This window comes from Vanessa atalanta, chromosome 15 (assembly GCF_905147765.1).
Source record: "Vanessa atalanta chromosome 15, ilVanAtal1.2, whole genome shotgun sequence".
NCBI classification, from domain to species: Eukaryota; Metazoa; Arthropoda; class Insecta; order Lepidoptera; family Nymphalidae; genus Vanessa; species Vanessa atalanta.
Window position 1 is genome coordinate 8,597,935 of NC_061885.1, and position 24,186 is coordinate 8,622,120.

A 24,186-nucleotide genomic window follows, 5' to 3' on the forward strand; every position below is an offset into this window, starting at 1 on the left:
TTTATATTGCACTCGTTTTAAGCATCCATTCCATACGGGCACCTCACTTTTCATTTTAGCCAAACTGCCATCAAAGTGATGTCCACAAAGTGAAATGTTTAATCAAAGCACGACAAGAAATGGACGTTGTATGACATAATGTTACAATTCCGTCTGCCTTTGTATCTTTTTGTCCCGGTAGTTTTGTATTTAGGTCGTGATGTAAACGTAATTCTTGTTACAAAGTCTATATATATAATTAAATTGCAACTAGCAAAAGTCTGTGTATAAATTTTATCTAAATGTTAGATATCTAATCAAATAATATTAAAAAACCCAAATTACTATATTTATTAATGTTTAATAGTCCCTTCCTATCCATTTGAGGCGATTGACGTTCCGTGGCAGTTCGCTCGGAGCAGGTTACATTTGCAGTCATTTTAAAATTGGTAAAGATAATCTGGTATTTTTAAACCTTAAGTCTGTATTTTCGTAGGGCGATTACTGGGGGTTATTCTTTACCCACAAAAAATACTTGTATATATTCATTCCTTATATTATTATGTCTTAAAAGTAACAACTCTCGAAAACTATCAACGCGGGAGATATTAAAGTGCACATGTACATGTGCACTTTAATATCTATTATTATATCACATGTGAGTACATACTCAAGTGCATCCTATATTATCTAACTTATAGTTTAAGTAGAAGAAAATAGGACACGACAAACCGAAATACAGGATTGCATCCCACCTCACCCTTCTAACTTTCGCAACTCTATCATACAGAACTTATTTTGTTTTATTCCAACTCGGAGTTCGATCCCAGGACCTTGAAATCTGCAGCCGTATGATACGTATTAATTCAACGCGGTTGTTTTACTCACAACATAATATACGACGATCCTTTGAAAAAAAACTTTAATAAATAAAATCCTTGAGTAATCTATTAATTGTAGATACTTTTATTGAAGTTAGGATGCCGACCCCAAGTAAAATTGGGATAAGGGCAGGAGGGTAATGAGGATGCTGACGTATTTATATTTTTGAATATTTGATGAACACACCCTTGAAATCTATCGACTACTATTATGTATGTATATGGATTACTTTGATATAAAATATTAAAATATTGATCACTAGTAATACCAAATAAAAAAATGACCATATTCCCACGAACAAAGTCGAAGCAACGTAGTTCTTTTGAAATGAATGGCATAACCAGACGTGCGTTGCTCATTTTTTTCCTTTTATTTCAGTATAAAAGCATCTTACTAAGCATCTATTACGCTTTCATCTTTCTGTGTATCATTCATATGAATTTCCATATTTTCATGAATAAAAATGATTATAATTTTTCAAACAAAAACCTTAATACACATAATTTTGGTAAAGTATTTTATAATGAATATGTTTTTAAAATTTACATTTGTGCGAAATTATATTTGAAAACCTTTTTTTATATCTTAGATGTTATCTCGGAGATAAATTATATTGCATTCTTAATCAAATCACGACTTACCACAGAAATGTACTACGAAACAAAAACAACTGTATATATTTACGTGTACAGTGATACAATTAGGTAATAAGATCAATACATCAAAAAAAAAATGAATCTGTCAAAATAAGTTACGTCATTGGACATAATTTTTCGTATTACATTTAAACCACTAGTACCGTTTGCACGAGATATAACTTCATTGTATAAAATATATGTGTTAAATGCTACTAAATTTCAACCAATTGCAAGCAACTGATTAAACGGAAACACACCCTTTTCAGAATCATCATAAAACAATCAAGTAAAATAAATCGTATAATCATAAAAGTATATTTTATTGTTAAAAATTTGTACAAACTAAAAGCTATTTTTTTTTCTCTCATTTTTACTGAAAGCAAAAATATTAAATCCGTTAATTAAAATTTATTCAATTCATTTGTTTTTTATAAAAAAAATAATACTATAAATACAAAACTGCGTGAAATGGAATATTATTTTGTTACTATGAATGTTGAATATGGAAGGATAACCTTCGGTAGCAACTAGTTAATTTTTATTTTATAATTAGCTCTAAACATTCTCCTCGATGGGGCTGGAGGCTTTAGCCCAGTAGTGGGACATTTACAGGCTTATACAGACTCGCAATGAAGTCTCATCCTAAGCCTAACCTAACGTAGTCTCACAAGTTTATACAAAGCCTGGCTCTATTCGATAACGGATATGCTAAGACACTGTTTAGAGTAACTAACTTCTCTTATAAAACAGTTATACTAAGATACATCATGTTGGGATGTTTCGTAGCAAAAATATACATCTTTGAATACAACCTCATTTTTATCACAATCACAATAAGGTGTTTAGTTTAATTTAAATATTGTGGACATATCTACGTTTGCCTATAAAAATCAAGATTTACGAAAGAATATTATAACTACATTAGTTATCAAACGTTATAGAAAAAAAAAACTTATATCACTAAATACTAAAAAACTATATCAGGAATACTAAATTTCACTTAAAATGTTTGGTAGCCAAAAGATCCAGCTCAGTCAGACTAAGTTAAACAGCACTTTGGACATTTTGCAAAGCCAACATACAATTGACTGTGAAAATAATGACAAATAATTATATATTTTTTTTCAAAATAAATTAACAAGTAACATTATCCATAATATTGACAAGAAACAAATGAAATAAAAAAAAATAAAAATCACTTATATTAAGTAAACAAAAAATGGCTCGCAATTCTAACAATTCATTTTTTTAAATAGTTTCAGTATAAAACGTTATTTAATAATGCTTCATGTTCTTGAGACCTCTTTGATAGCTATATTGGATAGCGATGAAGTACTTTCGCTTCCTTAAAGCAAAGCGAGGGCGAACTGAACCACGCCTACACCTTGCATTTTCTTGGTTTTAAGACTTACATAACAGCGGACTTCTAGATGTTATTCTTTTTCTTTTTAACTTATTTGACAGTCTTACGGCTTTGCTAGTTAGAAAGAGAGATAAATAGATTAACGTATTAATCTTAATTGAAGATTATATATTCCAATGTCCATATACATTACCAACGAAAGCATTCAACGATATGTACATAAGCGTACTATTGCATTAACAGTCGTCAATGTGTACAATGATAGTGACGCACCCGACAGATCAGGACGTTGTCCTATCAAATTAAACAATACACAAATCCCGTAACTAAAGTACAACCCTTTTTTCGCGAATTGTCAATCTTCTCTAATTTTTCTTTCACTAAAAACCTATTACGAACATTCTCACGTAAAGCGCTTACCGACGAACAGCGTTGAATAAATAAATGATGATAGAGACGAAGTCACGGATGACGAATATTAAAGATCATCCAAACGATATAATATTTAAACCAAATTACGGTATTTACGTCTTCTTAGTTTCCAAAGTCGTTCAACAACTCTCATTGATCCCGCTAGATTATTTAATAATACGCTTTCACTAAGGAAACTAAATACAGGTAAATTAATACACCCCCCCCCCCCCCCACGACCTACATCAGCCCTCATACGAATATCTAATTAAATTTAACATGAAAGCAATTTAATTTACGACTAAAATATCAACAGGAGCAAATGATTTCAGTCTATGCTCGTATCGTGATTACGCATAAAACGTCCCCATAATGTTGGTAATGAAATTTAGCAACTTTAAATTAATTTGACTATCAAAATTAGATAAATCCTGAATGATTTTCAATGATAACAATGTGACCTCTTTTAATTGCAGTATTTTATGTTTTTTTTTTTTTTTTTGTATTACATTGACTGTAAATATTTGCCACTTTTATTAGGAATTAATCCACTTATAAATGTTACATTACATTAACAGCCTGTAATTTTCCACTACTGGGCTAAGGCCTCCTCTCCCTTTGAGGAGAAGGTTTGGAGCATATTCGGCCACGCTGCTCCAATGCGGGTTGGTGGAATACACATGTGGCAGAATTGCGTTGAAATTAGACACATGCAGGTTTCCTCACGATGTTTTCCTCCACCGCCGAGCACGAGAACAATTATAAACAAAAATTAAGCACATAAAAATTCAGTGGTGCTTGCTTGTTTTTGTTGAACCCGAAATCATCGTTTAAGATGCACGCGTTCTAACCACTGGGCCATCTCGGCTCTTGTGTAATGTTCATGTTAAGTCATATATTATTTAACACTGGTATTATATATAGCTATGTGAATACCACGACCACCACATAAGATGATAAAGCGCATAGCGACTATATAAATTGAACATTCATTTATTTTAATTGTTTTCTATGAATATAAAATTAGAAAATAGACCGAAGCTTTTTATTTATAAAATTAATTAATTTGCGTTTATATTTACGATCATTAAAATCCTTTAAAATAATATTCTTCAGTTATATAGAGTTCAAAATTACTACTCATTACTAACTCTGCTTGGGTATTATGCTCTTGTTCACTGACGAAAGTTGGCTAAATACTGATACTTAGATACGATACCAAATCCATGATTTTAATTCTACTTACACTATAAATGTGAAAATTTGCATGTTTCTTACTAATTAATTGCGCAAAAACGGCTTTAAACGAGAATTATACCTTCCCGTTTCACCCACATAAAGTGGGATGAATGTGGGACTCACCAGTGCCGGGCTGCTCCGTAATATCAACTAAAACACGTGATCGCTTGCGCATACTAATTGTGCTGCCTGGGAGCTAATTTTTTAATATTTTCGAATTAACAATATGAAATAGAATTTTATTTTCAATATAGAATATAAAGATTATTTAAATTTAAAATATTTTATTAAGAAATCGATAATCGATAAATAATTTTATATTTAAACATTCTCTATTGAAATAGACTTTACAAGCATATTTAAAGATAATAACTATAAAATTATGTATATTTAAATAAGTATTTATGCTAAGCAATATACAGAAAAAAAAGACATGTTTCCTTATTTATTGCAATAGTTATTATATACATATAATAACAATATATTATAAATACACAGAAAGTATTAAAAAAGTACTAGCCAGCCATGTTACAGATGTAACTTTCATATTCCCCGACCATAGATTATCACGTTCTACGTTGACATAGCAAAAAAGTCTCAATATATAGCATACTAGTTGTCGCCCGCTACTTCGCTCGCGTTTGAGTGGTCGGTTGTCATGTATTAGGCAAAAAAACTAGCCTATGTCCTTCCTTGGAGTTCAAGTTTGCTTCATACCGAATTTCGTCAAATTCGGTTCATTGGTTTGGTAGTGAAAGAGCGACAGTGAGACAGAGTTATTTTCACATTTATAATATTAATATATATATAGTGTAGATATACATACATATTTACTAGGTTAACCTGTGACTGTACCCACGGGAAATTTATAAAACTTTACCTATAGCACATAAACAATTTATGTCCCCCATTTTATCTCCTCGATGACTGAATTAGAAAAGTAGTCTACGTCCTTCTCTGGGGCTCATACTATCTCCATACTAAATTTCATCTAAATCTGTTCAGCGGTTTAAACGTCAAGAGGTAACAGAAAGAGTTTGAGATTTTTTTAAGTAATAGGTAGGCAGACTAGCAAATAGGCCAAGCTAAGAATGAGGTAAGTGGTCACCACCGCTCATAGACATTGACGCTGTAAGAAATAACCATTCCTTGCATTACACCAATGTGCCACTAACCTTGGGAGCTAAGATGTTATATCCCTTGTATCTGTAGTTACACTGGCTCACTCATCCTTCAAACCGAAACAAAACAAAACTAAGTATTGCTGTTTGGCGGTAGAAAATCTGATGACTGGGTGGTATCTTCCCAGAAGGGCTTGCACAAAGCCTTGCCACCAAGTAAGATAGGAGACTATGGCGAAAGTAGCATTTATAATATTCGTTTAGATAAATAAGCTAAATTATCATTGTAAAACACAAAAACTATTAACAAAGTTTTCTTTAAGACCTGTTACGAGCACGTGATTCAAATCTTGCAACAGTTTTTTAAACGAGTTCCTCATAACCAGATAGACTTGAAATTGAACACTGGATCTGGCAACAATACTAACCAGTAGGTATACAAAATTATTTGATCAAAATTCTTTATAACCTCAGTACGAAACAGTAATAAATTTCGTAACTACAGTGAAATTGTCTACCGTAAAATGACGCTTTCAAGAGTCGTGAACGCTATTATAATATTCAAAACACGCCTTAATTAAACTGGTTCGTAATTTGAGATAGCACTGATTTTGTTATTACTTCAAATATTTGTATATTAAGGGATTGTAGATTAGACGTATCGCGTTTATTTAAGGTGTTTATTTTATTTTTAAATAATATACTTAACATATGAATATATATGTATGTATATACTTTTAAAACGTTTTAACTATATTGTAAATAGGTTAAACAATTACAGATCATAATATTTTCTAGTAAGGCATATCAAAGTTGATTGTCAGGAGCTACCCGACGTTACGAAGTTAATGGCGTAAACGTAATATTGCCGAGCCAACACAAAAAGTGAGCATTATTGAAATAATATTATATTTTTTATGACTATAATAATACTAGATGAAGACTCAGTTCGTTAAGGTACAATAAATAAAACTCAACAAAAATAAATATACTAACTACCGCACGAAATTATTATTTGGAACACACTTTCTGAACGTACCCGTAAACTTCAAACATGGCCGCCCGTTGAACTGTCATGTCATTGAATTTTATAGATATCATATCGAAATATCTCGATTATACTAATTTTACGGACATGTTATGTTGTCGTCTAAATACAATTATTTTAACGATACTTATTTGTGGATTGGTTTCGCTCGGGTCTATCGTGGACCTGCACGAATTTTATATATAAAAGCGAAATACCACTCACTGATTAATCATGAAATCTAAGAAACTATAACACATACAAACTTATAACTTGGCAGGTTTCACGAAAATCCACCCCTAAGGGGGTAAAACGGGGTTTGGAAGCTTGTGTTTCATAAATTTCGCGCGGGTATAGCTGCAGCTTTAGCTAGTTATTAACATAGGTACTAACGAAATATAATATAAGCGCCACGCATGCGCTGGAGAGTAGAAAGTGGAGGCAGAGGACATGAGGGAACATAGGGAGCGTCATACCGTTTGCCGTCATGACAACGAGTTATTCTAACCCTCAATTCTTCAATAGATGATTTCTAGTGGAAATGTTTAATGGCTATAAAACCCCGCAGTGCAGACAGATATTCGTCAGTAAGCAGTGTTAGGTATCCTACATATACTTTTCTTAGATAAATCTAAAGATCGACACTAAGATTTTAACAATATAATAAATTCTTCCGAATGAAATCCTATAAGCGTTCAAAAGTTCACTCCAATCTTTTTAGCTTAAATAAAGTTCAAACGAACCGCAGTGAAGTCTTCCCGCAACAAAACAAAAATAAACGCCGAAAATTAACTCGGAAACGTTGAAACGGCTGTTCCGTTGAGCAGCACCAATTACTTTGAGTTAGTTGGAAATATTCTTAATTACCTACGCATCCTATCCATTTTAATTAGTTAAATTGATCCGTGAATAATTATTGCGTGCTATGTTTAAAGGTGATATATTGTTCTATAAAGTCTTATAATTCTTTTCTACACTAGGACAACTTGTCTTTTCCAGTTTTAACCGGTAACAACTAAAACCAGTCGATGTAATTTGATATGACAAAAAAAATTGTGATAAATTATTTTAAATTTATTTAATGGTAATCCTATCATTAGCTTTTTTTTAGCATTAGCAGCCCGTAAATGTCCCACTGCTGGGATAAAGGCCTCCTCTCCCTTTGAGGAGAAGGTTTGTAGCATATTCGGCCACGCTGCTCCAATGCGGGTTGGCGGAATACACATGTGGCAGAATTTCGTTGAAATTAGACACATGCAAGTTTCCTCACGATGTTTTCCTTCACCGCCGAGCACGAGATGAATTATAAACACAAATTAAGCACATGAAATTTCAGTGGTGCCTGCCTGGGTTTGAACCCGAAATCATCCGTTAAGATGCACGCGTTCTAACCGCTGGGCCATCTTGGCTAATCGACTCGGCTCGGTAATCCTACAGCGTTTAAGATTACAATAGGTAGTTATCAAATATTGTTATGATTTCTTACAGGAAGGCCATATTTGACATTAACAGTGTATAATATCACATACACACATGCATATACCGATATGGGGCATGTGTGTATGTGATTTTGAGTAAGTGTGTGTATATTGTTTTTGTTCTTAATAATTAATGACTTGACAACTGTTCTTTTAACTTCATCGGCGACAAAAAAGCTGGTTTATTTTTTTACCTTGAGTATTGGATTGTAATTTAACAGTCAATTTGTCAATAAAAGCAAGATCCTCGAATTTCATTCATAAATAATTGTAATAAAATATTCCTTTGTTAATAGACAATATTTATTTCCGCAAATAAACAATTCCGTTTACATCAAAATATAATAATTAGATTATACGGATGTAATAATATTATTTCCGTTATAAGCTGATTGCCAACGAAATTGCCAAGGAAATAGTAACGTTGGAAATGTTCGGTTAATATATTTTCAAGAATAATGTGATCGGATTATCAGTAAATACAAAGAAGACCTTCCTTTAAAAATATTAAAAATATTCTGCTATTTGTTGAAACATTAACCATATTTTGAGTATGACGCCAGTGAGCCAAGCTAATTTAAATTAAAAAAAAAAAAAAACTTATATACTTTCATGGAACTTCCTCTAGTTTAATTAGGTTTTATTATTTTTAGATCTCATAGTCCAATTTCTTTTTCAGGTTAATCGGCTGTCTTTCGGAATTGCACACGGATACTGTTAAATGTAAGTATTAGTATATATCACTTTATTGTAAAGTATTTATGTATTTATGTAAATAGGAATTATTAATAATCCAATTGCCCAAAATAGAAAAGAAAACATTATTCAAAGGGTCAGAATCGGAACTGTTACATTAACCTTACTAGACTCCCTATAAAACTTTACACTATTATTCAACGTACTAATTAATACTCTTATAATGTTTTTTTTTTGTTACTATTTAAAGCTGAATATTCTTATCAGGTTCCTTGTCCAACAATAAGCATTAATCAGACGTGCTACACGGGACTGAGAAAGATGAAAAATACTTATGACAATAATATAAAATTAACAAAAGAAGAACATTAATTAAATTATATATTTTCATTTTTTAGAATCGTTAAGTATTTCAAGCATTGAAGCAGTACGGACTTCTCTACTATCCTTACTTTTTTTTTTGTGACAAGTGACACTAAGCTCGCTTAGATGCAACGACGCTCTCCGAAAAATCTCTGACAATTTTTATTTAAACGATTAACGTACTTTCCAATAACACACTAAGTTAAATACATACAATATAATTAAATATATAACGAACTGCAAAATCGGACTCCACACAGGTAAACCTAACTTTGCCTGCTCTCTTCTATACTATACTAAAGTCTAAATATCATATAGTATGTAAGTAAATATTAGGCGTTTACATAATACATAGATTACGAGTATATAAATAGACTACAAAGATAAAAGAAGAATACATAGATTTCATTATATAATATAAATACAAGCTTAAATAATAGCATAAATAAACAATCTTGATCCTCAAGGTCATTAACTTACAAAGAAAGACACTGGCAACAAAATTGTACCTATTTCCATTGAAATTTTCTAATAACTATATTATATTTAGCTTGTTATACAGGCTGGCGTGACTTGTGGCATTAGTATTCGATCAAGATTACTTAAAACAGTTCTTCAAATACGAGGGTGCGTCTTGAACCGTGTTCAATCGTATTTATTTACAAGGCTCACTAATTTATTTGCTTAGTAATATGGATATTCTTCGTGGGCCTACGAAAATAAACAAATATTTATTTTAAAAAAAAAAATTTTAAAATAAATATTTGTTTTCAATTTTTAGTATATAAATTTAGTAAATGAAGTGTAAAACATAAATTTAAATATTAAAATAATATCTAATTCTCTATAGATAATATAATTTGACCAGGCCTTTAAAATTATTGAATATAAATAGACTAATAATAATAATAAATGTTTTACTTGAATATATCTAAAGCGTCATATACTTGAGAAATGTGTCTTATAATAAAACAACAAGTCTCATCCACCCGTTGACAATGCATTGACACATAAAAGTAAACCCATACTTTGGATATGGCCCGCCAACTATCACGTAGTTTGTGATCGGTCTTTTTTTAGCGGTAAAAACACTGACGTTTCGATTACACTCGCCGATAACACGTTAAAGTTAAAAAGGTGTAGGTACATATAAAAATAAATTAAAATAATTGTCATGTTTGCACTTTTTTCACAGCTCTCACGAAAAAAACTTAAGCATTTCCCAAAAGAAACATTATGATAATTCAAATTGTGGTAATATATCAACTTTTGTTTCATTGTATTAAGAATATTCATTCATAGATTTTTTTTCAATTTACGTAAATGGCCTGTGAAATGAAATGTTTTTTTTTTTTATTTTTTTATTTAAGCAATTTTCAACTATTTGCATCTCAATAACAGCACCCTAGTGATGCAAATGGTTCAATCTGATTTGACAAAAATCCAATGATCATTTCATTCATTTTCATTTCGTTCATTCATGCGAACGATATATTGAAAAATTTGACTCGTGTTTTTGATACTAAAAAAAATTACCACTTTGAATCGTTAAATCAAACATTCGAAATAATTTTTCATTTTGTTACAGTTGAATACGACATACTCAGTAAAGTATTGAATACCATCACACCAGCCAGTTACAGCAGCGTCAATGGAACAGACATTTATGGTGCCATTAAACTAATTACAAATGATCCAATTTCCGTATCATTGGATAAATTTGAAATAAAGGATGATAAACTCGTTACTCCTTTCGAAATTTATGCCCTCGTGAATTTCAATAAAGTTATATCGTCTTGTTTATTTAATATCAAAGCGGGCGATGATAATAAACTAAGTCTGTGTGTTGAGAAAGTAGATGAGAAAATTGTTAAACTAATCCTTAGTAGCAGCACTGTGGATACGAATATACAAATTTTGTATGATATTGAAGAAAATTCATGGTCGAACATACTTCTACGAGTGGAAGAGAATAAACTCAGATTATACAATAATTGCGCCATATTCGATGAACAGTTATACAGTAGTATAGAAAAACCACTAAAGGAAATAGAAATACCGAAAAACGCAAAACTGTATCTAGGCAAGCTCGACAAGAATGACAAACGCTTATTCGAGGTGAGTACAGAATTTTAAATTTCATTATCAAAACTCTGCAGCATGTAAAATCCTATGTGTTTTAACAATTTTTTATTTTTATTTTACGACTTTAAAAACATTTTTTCCTTGTCTTGGGTTTTTTTTTTTATTGTGTCTGCGTCTTTTTATTACCAGTCAGCATCATCATTTATGTTTTAAACTTTTACCTTTAAATTTAAACTATTTAAGGGCATTTTACAAATCGGGAGCCATACATGTTGTTAATTAGGTTAATATTTCACATTTCTGAATCGTAGTAATTTTATATATTTTTATGTAACGGGGTGTGTATAGTTTAAGACAACGTTTGAAGAAACATGTCGATGGTCATTGTCCTTATTTTCGTCTCAGTAAAGTAACACGTGGACAATCCATTTCTCGGCTGTTAATGTCGTTAAATCCGACAGCAATCTACAATATGGAAAAATTTGATAAACTGATCAAAATTCAAGTTACAGTTACATGTACTGTAAAAAGCATTTTCTTTGTCTTATCCACCATATTATGATCCTCGATGATACTTCAGGTGTAAACAAGAACTAACTTACACTATGCCGTCATGTGTTGGTTGAGAATAAATGTAATTATGATCATTTGATTAAAACTCCATGTTTTGATAGCGAATTTGACTGTTTATATTACGGTATTCGTTACGTTTGAAATAAATTAAAACAATCTCGCGAATTGGGATGTTACTCTAAATTAGTAGGCACGTCACATGTCTACAATTTCCGTAAATAAGGAATGATTAATTTTAAGAGCACGTTCGCGTCCGTATTAATTTTCTAAAACAATTTATTTAATACCACCGTTGATGTTGAACTCTTTACTCGAAAATGATATTTAAAATATAAAATAATGGTATGTAAATATACCATTGATAATAAATATATAATATATATATTTACTTAAATGAAATTATTTTTAAGGTACCATTTTGATTATTAGGTTTTTTTTTGTTGTCGTTGGGTTGCATAGTTTGAATTTGTTTTTGTAGTGGCTTTTATAATCTAAAATAGTCTAGTGGATAGTGTCACACTGCTAACTCTAAGCTTCATGTGCTTAATTCATGTTTATAATTCATATTAACGATGAAGAAATTGTTCGTTGTACTTGCTCGAGCGAGTTCGTCCGAATCATTATTATCAGATGAGTGCGTGCGAATAATCAAAATTATTTCAACGGCATCACTTCCAACGATTACTCTTTAATTATTTTATAAGCCATTTAATTTTTCATGTTTAACATAATTGATTTTTTTTTTTAACATTTGTCCAAAAATATTAATTTCGTCCAAATTTCAAAAGAGAATATACAAGTACAACTTGTATATTATGTATGTAATTAAATCCACATTTAAAATAAACATTATATTATGATCATGCACAAAACTTCAAAAATAAAATATTCTAATAATCAGAATATTAAAAACGTATTTTAAATAATAAATAAATAAGGCAAGCAAATACACAAGCTGCTCATAGTATTAGTATCACATCTAATATGCAATTTCTATTCGTCTAAAACAATGCGTGCTCCACACAAGCATTTGTACGCCTGCAACAATAATCGGTTTAGTTCACAGAAGCGTACGTCGTACCTATTGACTGAATATGTGGACGGGTACGTTTCAATTTACCCGTATTATATATTTACTTAATCGTCGAACGCAGCATTCATGTATTGTAATAGAAATTACCTGTCATTTGGCTTTACTAACTTATTGTAAGTCATAAAAGAGCTCATCCATCAATACGTGTACAAATTCCAGATGTATTAGTGCTATAGGCATCTACAATAAAATGACCCAATTAAATAATCGAAACACTGAGATTATTTATCTAATATTCACATCATATTCGATTTTGGTGTATTGTTTAACTCAATCATTAAATTAATATAAAAAATCAATTTAAATCAAATTAGTTTTTACAAATCTGTAAATATTTATTTTAGATTATTAAAAAAACAAAATAACAAAAAAAAAAGATTTTTATGTTTTACTAACGAACAGACTTCGCTCGGATGTGATTTGTTAATAAATAAATAGATATGATAACATATATCTATGCAGTTTATAGTATAGTTTAAGTGTGAACAGACACTCAAATATCATAAAGAAAAGTTATACTTTGATGTTGTAATTAATATTCTTATTGTATTCTTGCTTATTATTATTAATTTAAGGAATATAGGCACAAGGGAAGACATAATAAGAATAACATCTTTGATGTCCTTGTTAGCGACGGAGTAAGTGGTTTATACTTTTTACAGTACCAGTGATTATGGGCGAAGATGGACCACTCACCTTCAGGTGGTCCATTTACTCGATTCCCTTCCAAAAAAGTAAAAAATCTTTGTGACTTATACGACTAACATTAATCTTAGTTAAGACGAAAATGCCGGGAGTTTAGTTGCGTCCTAGATTCTCTCTTTAAGACTAAAAATATTTTCTAAATAGTTCGACTTAGACAGAATTCGAACACAAAGAAACGTCTAACTCAGCGGAGACAGTTTTAGTTTAAAACTAGAACATGAAGTAAATGAACATTTTAGTTGCTATACTGAAATTAATTTCGAATTCCCATTTGGAAATAAGATGAAGTTTTTTTTTTTTTTTAAATTAGACAATACTTACTCGTAATATGTATGATGTATTATTTTAATAATTATATAATACTATCCCAATTGTACCAACATTTGGTATGTAATAAAATAGTTGTCATTCGCGGCTTTGCTCAGGTTTTAGAGAAGGTCTTCGTCTTCGGTTTTAGTTTTTAAAAAAAAGTTCTTAAAGAGACTTGAAGTTCCAGCATGGTTCATACCTAATTTTATTATATTCGGTTCTATGGTTTGGCCTCAAAGAAACAAAAGACAGACGGAGAAACAGAGCTACTTTCACCTCTATAAAATATGTGTCGATTATAAATAAAAACCATTTTAAAAGTATGCTATTATTTAACGAAATGTGTTAATGCTGTTGAACGTTGAGGAGTTCCTTCATCTGGTCGTAGAATCAGGTCAAGCTTACCGAAAAAATACATAGTAATCGAAACCGAACCCACCCAATTCAAGTCCATGGGATAAGAATAAATGGTTCGGCTTCAAGGATTTGACCTAAATAAACTGACAAGCATTCCAAGTTAAATAAAAGCTTGTAAAAAGGATTTACAGTTGCAAGTCCATTTTATTTTTAAGCAAAAGTTGAAAGAGCATTTTATATCATTACCCTGGTTGATACGATAAAATATTTATGAACCCTATGCATACTATATTTGTATGTATCGTATTTCTCTACTTACTCGTAATATATTATAAAGCTATAAATATAAAACATAATACATATAATATCTTACCTTCTCTTACCTTTTACATTTCATTTGTAAGTTTAATTATTTTATTCTGTTATGAGTACTGGGGGATATAACTATTTTTTCAACTTTGTCATTATACTTTGTCATTTAAACTAATGAGTTTGTTATTTCAGTTTTACGTTTGCTTTAAAGTCATTATTAACTGATTTATTTAATAAAATATTTTCATGATTTACAAGCCAGTAAAGTAGTTGGCACATTGGTATAATAGTTTTCTAAAAACACATTATAGAACAATCATATTTCATTCTTTCATTTGGCATTCGTTAGTATAGCAGCCAGTCGATTCTCTAAAACAACGTTGACGTAAATAAAATTATATCACATAAAATATACAAGATACAATCACTATATATAACTATATAATGTCTTAAAAAATACATTTAAATAGTTAAATAACAAGCTTTGAATATATATAACAAGCATCGAGCGTATTTGTGACGTGTAGGAAATTCGAAAATATATTGAGCTCGTCAAAGACGTGATCTACAATTGTATTAATTTTAAAATTCCGATTTTGACATGTTCACGTGTTGCATTATAAATAACACGTTACAATTTTTCGCAATATCAACTTCATTTTTATTAATTCAAAGATACTTCTTATATTAAACCACATCTTTTTGTCTACATTTTGTGATATACAATTAATGTTTGGTATAAAACAAAATCAGTTTTACCATTTAATATAAAGTAATAATGAATATAAATAAATATTAAATACTAGCTGAGCCTGCGGCTTTACCCGCGGGAAATTTATAAAACAAAAACTTGCAGCCCCCGATTTACCCCTTTGTGGTGGAGTTTCGTCAAATCCGTTTCGTAAATTCTTAGCGGATATCTACACCCTATAAGGAATTAAACTGCCAAATTTCAAGTTTTTACATGTTACAGTTTCTGAAATTTTTTAATTAATTAGTGAGTTGTATTTCGCTTTTATATTTGGGTATAAATAACTTTATATCGTATATTTTATAATACTCAGTATTTTAAATTGTAACAAATGTTACCAACGATTCCTCAAACAATATCGAAGACAAATTGGAATACCAATAAACTATCAAGACTACTCAGAAATTGATTTCAATCAGCGACTCAAAGAAAGTGCATTTCAAGTTATATTCCAACCCTTTGTCATATACAACTGTGCTTGAAGGCATCTTACTCTATACATTTTTATTAATAGTACATTTATATAGTACGTTTAAATGTTTACAATCTTTTAGAAAGTAACAACAACTATGTATCAATTTTACTTGACAGTAGGAATATCACTAATGCGCCACCAACCGTTGGAACCAAGATGCTACTCGTATGTTATGTTTGTATCTGTAGTTACACACTCACACTTCAAACCGGAACCCATCAATACTAAGTTTAGTCATTTGAACATTGACACTGTGATTTTAATCATATTTTATTTGCAGTCTTAATACTCTTCTGTTAATCGTCACGCACACTAAGACATCTTGTATGCTCGAATCACTCGCAGGGGCACGCCTTCGTGAGTGAATAGATCTAGAACGCAGTTTTAACTCATCATTTATTACATTATAATATCAATGTTTGTGTTTTAGCTTCATTAAAAGGATCGTTATTAGTTCTGCTCTGGTGATAAATGTATAATTTCAATAACAATGTTCATTCAGAAAACTGAATATATCTTGATTAATAACTGGATCGAGTTATCATTTACACATACAATGCAGTTCCTTTTCCTGCCCGTGTCCCAATCTATTTGGCGTTGGCGCAGCAAGTCTTTTCTTTTCATTTATCGTCCAAGAGGACGAGGGCAAGAGCCCTTATCCCAATTTTATTTGGGGTCGGCGCAACATGTCTTCTTCTTCCATACTTCTCTGCCTGATCCCACAAATCCTCTCAGCTTCCCAGCCATATCGTCTTACACACAATCCATCCATCGTTTCTTTGATCGTTCCCATCCTCTATATCCACGTCCATGCCCATGACCTTCCTCACAACATGGTCGTCATTCTTCCACATAACATGCCCATTCTGCATGACAGCTGGCTTCCACATTACTTCTCGGTTACTGGTGCCACTTTCAAAGTTCTTTTCTTTTCATTATCCTCTATTGTTCACCATCTGATCGTTCATGTTTTCTTAGATCGTCCTCTTCCTCTCCCTCTACGCTCATACTCATCACTCTGTTAGTAACGTGTGTCTCCTCTCACTTTACATGTCCGTACTAACATTCAGTACTTCATTTAATATAATATCTGTATAATTAAATTAAATATAGCGATTATGTTTATGTTCTAGTAACTGACATTTAAGACCGTAGGTAGTATCATCATATCATATCATATATCGTAGTAGTAAGTAGTCACAACAATATGATAAAAAACTGTACAATATTAATATTTGTTAAAATTAAATTAAATGAAGTCAAAGAAAAGTTAAATGAAGTCAATAATTTGGATCAATTCATCGATACAGCTTTGAAGTTATTTTTGATATCGTAATCATAAATTTATCCACAATCGATTGCAGATGGCTCGGTGGTTTAATTTAAGACTATAAATAAGATTTTTTACTAAATAATGCAAGAGCTTGACAGAGTTGAAAAAAGTTAACTACTGAGTTATTGCCGGTTCTTATGAGTAAAATTCTGAACTTTAAATTTAATTTAATCTTGTAAGCGACGGTACAAAAGTTATCGCTGGAGCCTATTTCAATAAACTATGTTTTGATTTTAATTCTTATACAGTATGGATCTTGATATCGTTTTTCGTACCGAAAAGCTTAAGCCACATTTGAGCACTAATCCCTACAGTAATCCAAGAAAATTTGTACACGAAATTTTTTACTTGCGCCACTAAATATTCCAAGTCATCGTGAAATAATTTTTGAAAAAATATATACGAAGTTAAGTATATAACTTGTTCAGAGATGTAATCGAGCGTTCTATGGCTGACTCGTTCCGTTGAGACCGTTGCTTTGATGTTATTTTCGATTTCGTAACTATGTAACGATTTAAAATAATTTTACATTATAATATTCAAGTAATAACTATAAATATAATTATTTTATTAATAACTGAGGTTAAAGCAAATATTAAATTTGTAAATAGATCATTAGCTCATAACATTAACCATGGTACAAAATACAACAATGTATAATAAAAATATAAACAGCTTTACAGACGAGAATCACAAATGTATTTAATTTATTACACATACGTCATAATTATCGTAAATATCACGATTGAATTATAAATATTCTATTTAGTGTCGTGACCGTGTCGTCTGTCACTCCTTTTATATGACACGTTTAGTTAATTTGTTGATTTAATATGTATTTTGTGATTTCCAGTTATACGAGTTTACATGAAATGCTTCGTTTTAATATAATTTGTTCGCTAATGGATTATGTCTGTTTCGTTGTCCGACATTTTTATCGAAAACGAAAAATATCTTTGAAACGATAAATATAATTTAAGAATAACATTTAGTATTTATGTCAACATACAATAATAAAAACAATTTTTGTTAAGTTTTGGAGCCAAGGAGGCCGACGGAATCAAAGTGATATAGTATTATAGGCAGTACAAATAAAAGTATTGCTGCTTGGCGGTAGAATTATGATGAGTGGGTGCGACCTACACAGATACACGTACTAACTGTATTTTATTTCATACCCGCATATAGCCCACAACCGTCACCCACAATTTTATCCCCTCGATGGGTGAATTAAAAAAAACGCTTATGTCCTTTCCCGGAACTCAAACTATTTCTATACCAAATTTCACCTAAATTGATTGAGTTGTTTAAGCATGAAGACAGACTTACTTTCGTATTTATAAAGTTATATTACAAATTATATTCTTTAGTAGTAGCTAGCACGCTATTATTGTTTTCCGGTTTGAACGGTGAATGGAGAAGTGCAACTACAGGCAAGGGATAAAACGTCTTAATTCCCAAGGTTATGGCGTATTGGTGATGTATGGAATGATGGATATATCTCAAGTCCAATACCTATAGTACACTGGTCACCATTTACCTTCACCATGGTACATTTGTCAGTCCACGAACGCACTCCATAAAAAAATAGTATTCATGTATACTCTGTGAAAGCAATCCTTTTTTTATTTTTTTATTATTTTAAAACGTATTTCAATCTACAAAAGCATAAAACTTCAATCTAATAAACTTTATATTTGAATGAAAAATTCAACGAGGTCACGCGAGAATGTAGAATGATAATAGAATTTGTATATATATAGATACATTTCGTACTAAAATGTTTTAGAGAAATGTTGTCAATCAGCTTATTCCATTCGTGATTATGATATCGATGAATTCCACGATTTAATTTACTATACCCTGTACCAAGATAGCTTGATCTTTTTGACAGAAGTAAATTTCTGATCGACATAACTTTGCAATGATGATCATATTATTTTCTTAATTTAATGATTTTAATAATTGTAAAAATATTTTAAAAAATACATATAATACAAAAGTTCCTAAAGATTCAAGCGTTATCCGAAAATTTTAAATTTTCTATAAAATATATTATTGCTTCAAAGTAAAATTTAAATAGAAGCAATGAAAATAATAGACGCTTGTACCATGTTACAACGGTCGGGCGATAGGGACGCGAATAATAGGCAGACTACAACTACAAATATCGATTACAAAAATCCTTATTAAAGATCATTGTTAAGTTATTGTTACGAACGGGGGTCCTTTTGGTAGGGGTCTCTTTGGCTAGTGGTTGGGATCACTTCAGCTGGTATAACTCTTTTTAGAAAAATAAGTTAAAAAACAATTTAATTATAATTTGAATTACGCATCGCTCCATCGACTGTTATATATATTATATTTTCTGTTTCTCATCCCTAGCCCGTCTGTCAAAAATATCAAGCTTACTTGAACAGGGTATAAAAATTATTTTCTTACTAATCGACCTTCTATATACAACTTTAAGATTGAAGAACAGACATAAAAAGAATAATTACTGTTTTATTTCGGCTAGCAAAGTCGACTTCCGCAGCTTTTCTCTACTATCATATGCATGTCTTATACAGTTCGGCTACTCGGTGCACTAATAACAGTTCTTTATTAACATATCTTCATTTATAACACGACACTTTTCCGCTTAACTATTTACTCACTTCAATTTTTACTTTCAAAGTTCCCATAACAGAATCGTCGACGTTCAAAACGCCATTATTTCATAAATCCATAATGAAAGTCATAGATTATTCAAGCTCTCGACCAATGATATCGCGTCAGTTCGATGTTAAATGTTATTTATTTCGCTTTTTTCTTCTTGTAGTTGAATATACTTATACACATAAATACTCTTGAATCACTTACAATGAAAACCGCATTAAAATCCGTTGCGTATCTAAGCGTAAAGACGGCGGTTAGCGAATTTGATTAATACTATGTAGAGATACCTTTATACTGAACAATTGATCTCATAATACAATGCGAGTGTAGAAATTTCAGACCCAATACCAGCAGTTTCATGTGCCTTCCGAAGCACTAGATTAAAAATACTGCCCTAGATTGAATATAACCTTCCAAACATTGGGCATATACTGGAAAACTATTGAATACAAAATTTTATCGACCTGACTCAGCTTCTCAACCAATTCAGGATCTGTTACCTGATAAGCTAATTATATAATACCAAATCAACGAGAGTCATACTCGCATATGCATACTATCTGACAGTAACTACCCTTCATGACTTCGCACAAGTAATAAAAGTATATATATATATATATATATATATATATATATACAAATTATACGATAGATCCGCTGATCTTTAAAATGCCTTGAAAAAACCTAAGCAATCTAAGTATTGACCGGTGAATAGATCAGTCGGCGAATGTTAACAGGTCAATGACCTATTAATGGTTGAAACATTGAAACTTACCAAGGTTATATATATATATATATAACCTTGGTAAGTTTCAATGTTTCAATGTATATATATATATATAACCTTGGTAAGTTTCAATGTTTCAACCATTAATAGGTCATTGACCTGTTAACATTCGCCGACTGATCTATTCACCGGTCAATACTTAGATTGCTTAGGTTTTTTCAAGGCATTTTAAAGATCAGCGGATCTATCGTATAATTTGTATCAGTTATAATTCTTCGACTATTTTATCACCAGTTACGTCGATATATCTCAAAATAAAAGCTAGATATTAATGAAATAATTAATGAAACATACTTTATTGTACACCACAAACAGAAATAAGGAAACACACAGAAAAAGAAAGTAAAACAATGTTATTAAAATACAAAAACGAAAAATAAAAAATAAATGTTGATTACGAGTGTTGTACAATGGGCGGACTTTTGGCTAATTAGCCATCTCTTCCAGAAAACCCAATTATTAATTACTATATAGCTAAATACGAATTTGTCATATCAATCGGATTAGTAGTTTTTACGTGAATCGAAATTTACCTCCTTATAATTAATTAATTTAAAGTATGATATGATATCATACATATTCACAATCTTGTATATTTATTCTTATTCTTGACTAACTCTTATAGAAAATCTAAAAATATAATATAACAAGAAATCCGATACAAAGAAGAATTATCTTAAAGCTATTCAGAAAGTTGAAAAACGAAACGGGATTTACAGAGAGGAATCTCAAATCCTTCGCGAAGAGCCCTAAACCGTCGTTTTCTGCGCGTACGTTAACATTTTGGTTCAAGATAAAGAATGTAGCGTTTACGTATACTGCTGAAATACATTGTTGTTTTATTTACCGAGGGTACAGAAAACCAGTAAAGTATTGTAAAGTTTATTTATTTGTGACCGCAATTTTTAATATAACAATACATTTATATAGCCACAGTAACATTATGTTAGATCTATAATAAAACCAGCATGGAGCCAAGGAACTTGGGATCTGAGGCCCCAATATCTACTGAACCGACGAGGATATAAAAATTTGGAGGATTTTACAGATATTATTATACTGCATATTACTTTTATTAATGATAATGTATACAGTTGTCTGAATAAATATCGCCGATCATATAATAACAAACTTATTAACATTTAAAGCCTTATATGAAACAAAGAGCCGAGATGGCCCAGTGGTTAGAACGCGTGCATCCGATTTTGGGTTAAAACCCAGGCAACCTCTGAATTTTCATGTGTTTAATTTGTGTTTATAATTCATCTCGTGCTCGGCGGTAAAGGAAAACATCGTGAGGAAACCTGCATGTGTCTAATTTCAACGAAATTCTGCCACATGTGTATTCCGCCAACCCGCATTGGAGCAGCGTGGTGGAATATGCTCCAAACCTTCTCCTCAAAGGGAGAGGATGCCTTTAACCCAGCAGTGGGAAAATTTACAGGCTGCTAATGCTAATGCTAAAAAATTAAACAAAGTTGACCTCGAAAATCAATTGTACTGCAGTTGCAGACTAAGAAACGCTAAATTAAGAAGTATACGAGCAATTAGAGAGCTTCGTTTAAGATAAAGCTTAACTTATCTGTTAAAGATTGAAATTGTATTATAGTTTTAAATGTTTAAATAAAATCATGAATTTGAATTATTATTAGAAATCACACGATGTTCAGGGTAAGAATATATAAAAAAAAAAAAAAACAATTTTTTTTTTTCAGTATATCTCATGAATTTTATCAATATCACGATTTTTTTATATAATACAACATTACATAAAAAAATCTTTTATTTTTCAATCTGATTTTGTAATTCTTGTATCAATTTAATAATAATAAAGATAAATAATATCATTTTAAATAAATATTAAATTACGTTAAATATTATTCAAAACGAACTTTTATAATGTTAAAAAAAATATTCCACCACGCCACTCCAATGCATGATGATGAATACGCGTCTGGTATATTTTCCTCCATCTCGAATACACGTCTGGTAAGTTTAGCTAGACGTTGTTTTATTTTACACTGAGCACTAAAACAGCTAAAAGATACACAAATTAATTACATGAAAATCCAGTGATGCTTACCCGGATTTGTACGTGCAATCATTAGTTAAGATGTATGTATTCTATCTACTGGGATATCTGAGTTATATTAAGAGTAATAAAAAATCGTCACATCTTATTCATTAAAGCTTTGCAACAGTTCGAACTTTGAGGGTATGTGGACATTACTTAAGTTTTACCCCAACGTTAAGCCGTACGTGAGTTTTAACTAAGCCATACAATTTGTTAAGATACGCCTAAGTTCAAGTTAAACATTATTACGTAAGCACGGAAACAACTTAAATTAATATCATCATTATATAGCCAACCAAACCTTTATTTATAATATAAGTTGATTGCACGCCTTGGGGATGAAACGATCGCCTCCTGCCTATTTATATTGATATTGAATATTTGTAAATAATAACAAATTGACAAAAAAAGACCCGCTTTGATTTTTTTGCCGGTTCTTCTCAGGTCAGGGTGTTTTTTTTCGAACCGGTGGTAGTGTTTAATTTGACAATCAATAAGTAAATGTAATGCTTCTATATTGAACTAGCTAAACATGCGGCTTTACACGCGCGAAATTTATAAAAGACAGACTTCCAACCCCCTTTTTACCCCTTTAGAGGTGGAGTTTCATAAAGTCCGGTCTTAGTCTAGTCGTTTCCTGTCAAAATGTATATATTATTTCTCTGACTAATATTAAAAAAAGGTAATTTTTATTGGTTTGTACGAATCTCCGAAACTAATAATAATCCTATTCCAAAAATCTTTCACTGATAGAAAGCTACCTTAATCTCGAGTGCTATGGAGTATTAATTATATTTATATAATATATTTTGATTTTATTATTCATAATTCATAAATTGCATCCGAGTGAAGACGGGAGGGACCGCTAGTTATTCTATCGAAACAAACCCGCCTAAAGAAATAACACTGATCTAAGAATGGTTTCAAGGACACTATTCCGCCCAAAGTCGAAATTCGACGTTATTTCTAAAATCAAACCGTATTTCAAACATGCATCTGTTGAATTTGAAGTGAACAGATTGTACGTAATATTGTCCTATTCAAAGCACAACCACAAATAAGAAAAAGGAACGGAAAAGATACAAAATTGGAATTCCTTTGAGGATCGCTCAACTAAAACGAAACACAACGTAAAGTATCGTATTATTGTGTAATTGTTAATGTTACTTAATTATTTTTGTACGTTCGCAAAGCCAAAACTTTTTCATCTTTAAAATTTAATTATTGATTAATTATTTATCAATACAGAATGAAAAGTAGAGCTATTAAGTAGGACTATCACTGTGAAGTCACCTCAGAAAATAATCGTGAAATATCAGTAATATGCGACACTATTGAGTATTAACTTTCCTACGTAACATTTAAAATTTCAGTCATAATAGCAAATCGTCGTTTTTCAGTTTACAACTTTTAACGAGTGAGATAAGAAGTGAGTTTTCTCGGAATAACACTGCTGAGCAAAACATGAAATAAACAC

The 24,186-nt window shown here is 30.9% G+C and overlaps 1 protein-coding gene across 1 annotated transcript in view; it reads left to right on the forward strand.

Moving 5' to 3' along the window:
- The first annotated feature begins 8,811 nt into the window (after nucleotides 1-8,811).
- Nucleotides 8,812-24,186, forward strand: part of LOC125069263 (collagen alpha-2(IX) chain-like) — a 49,472-nt gene continuing 34,097 nt past the window's right edge. The window contains exons 1-2 of the mRNA XM_047678694.1: nucleotides 8,812-8,861; nucleotides 10,786-11,315. The gene's annotated coding sequence lies outside the window, so the exon portion shown is untranslated. The remainder of the gene's footprint in view (nucleotides 8,862-10,785; nucleotides 11,316-24,186) is intronic.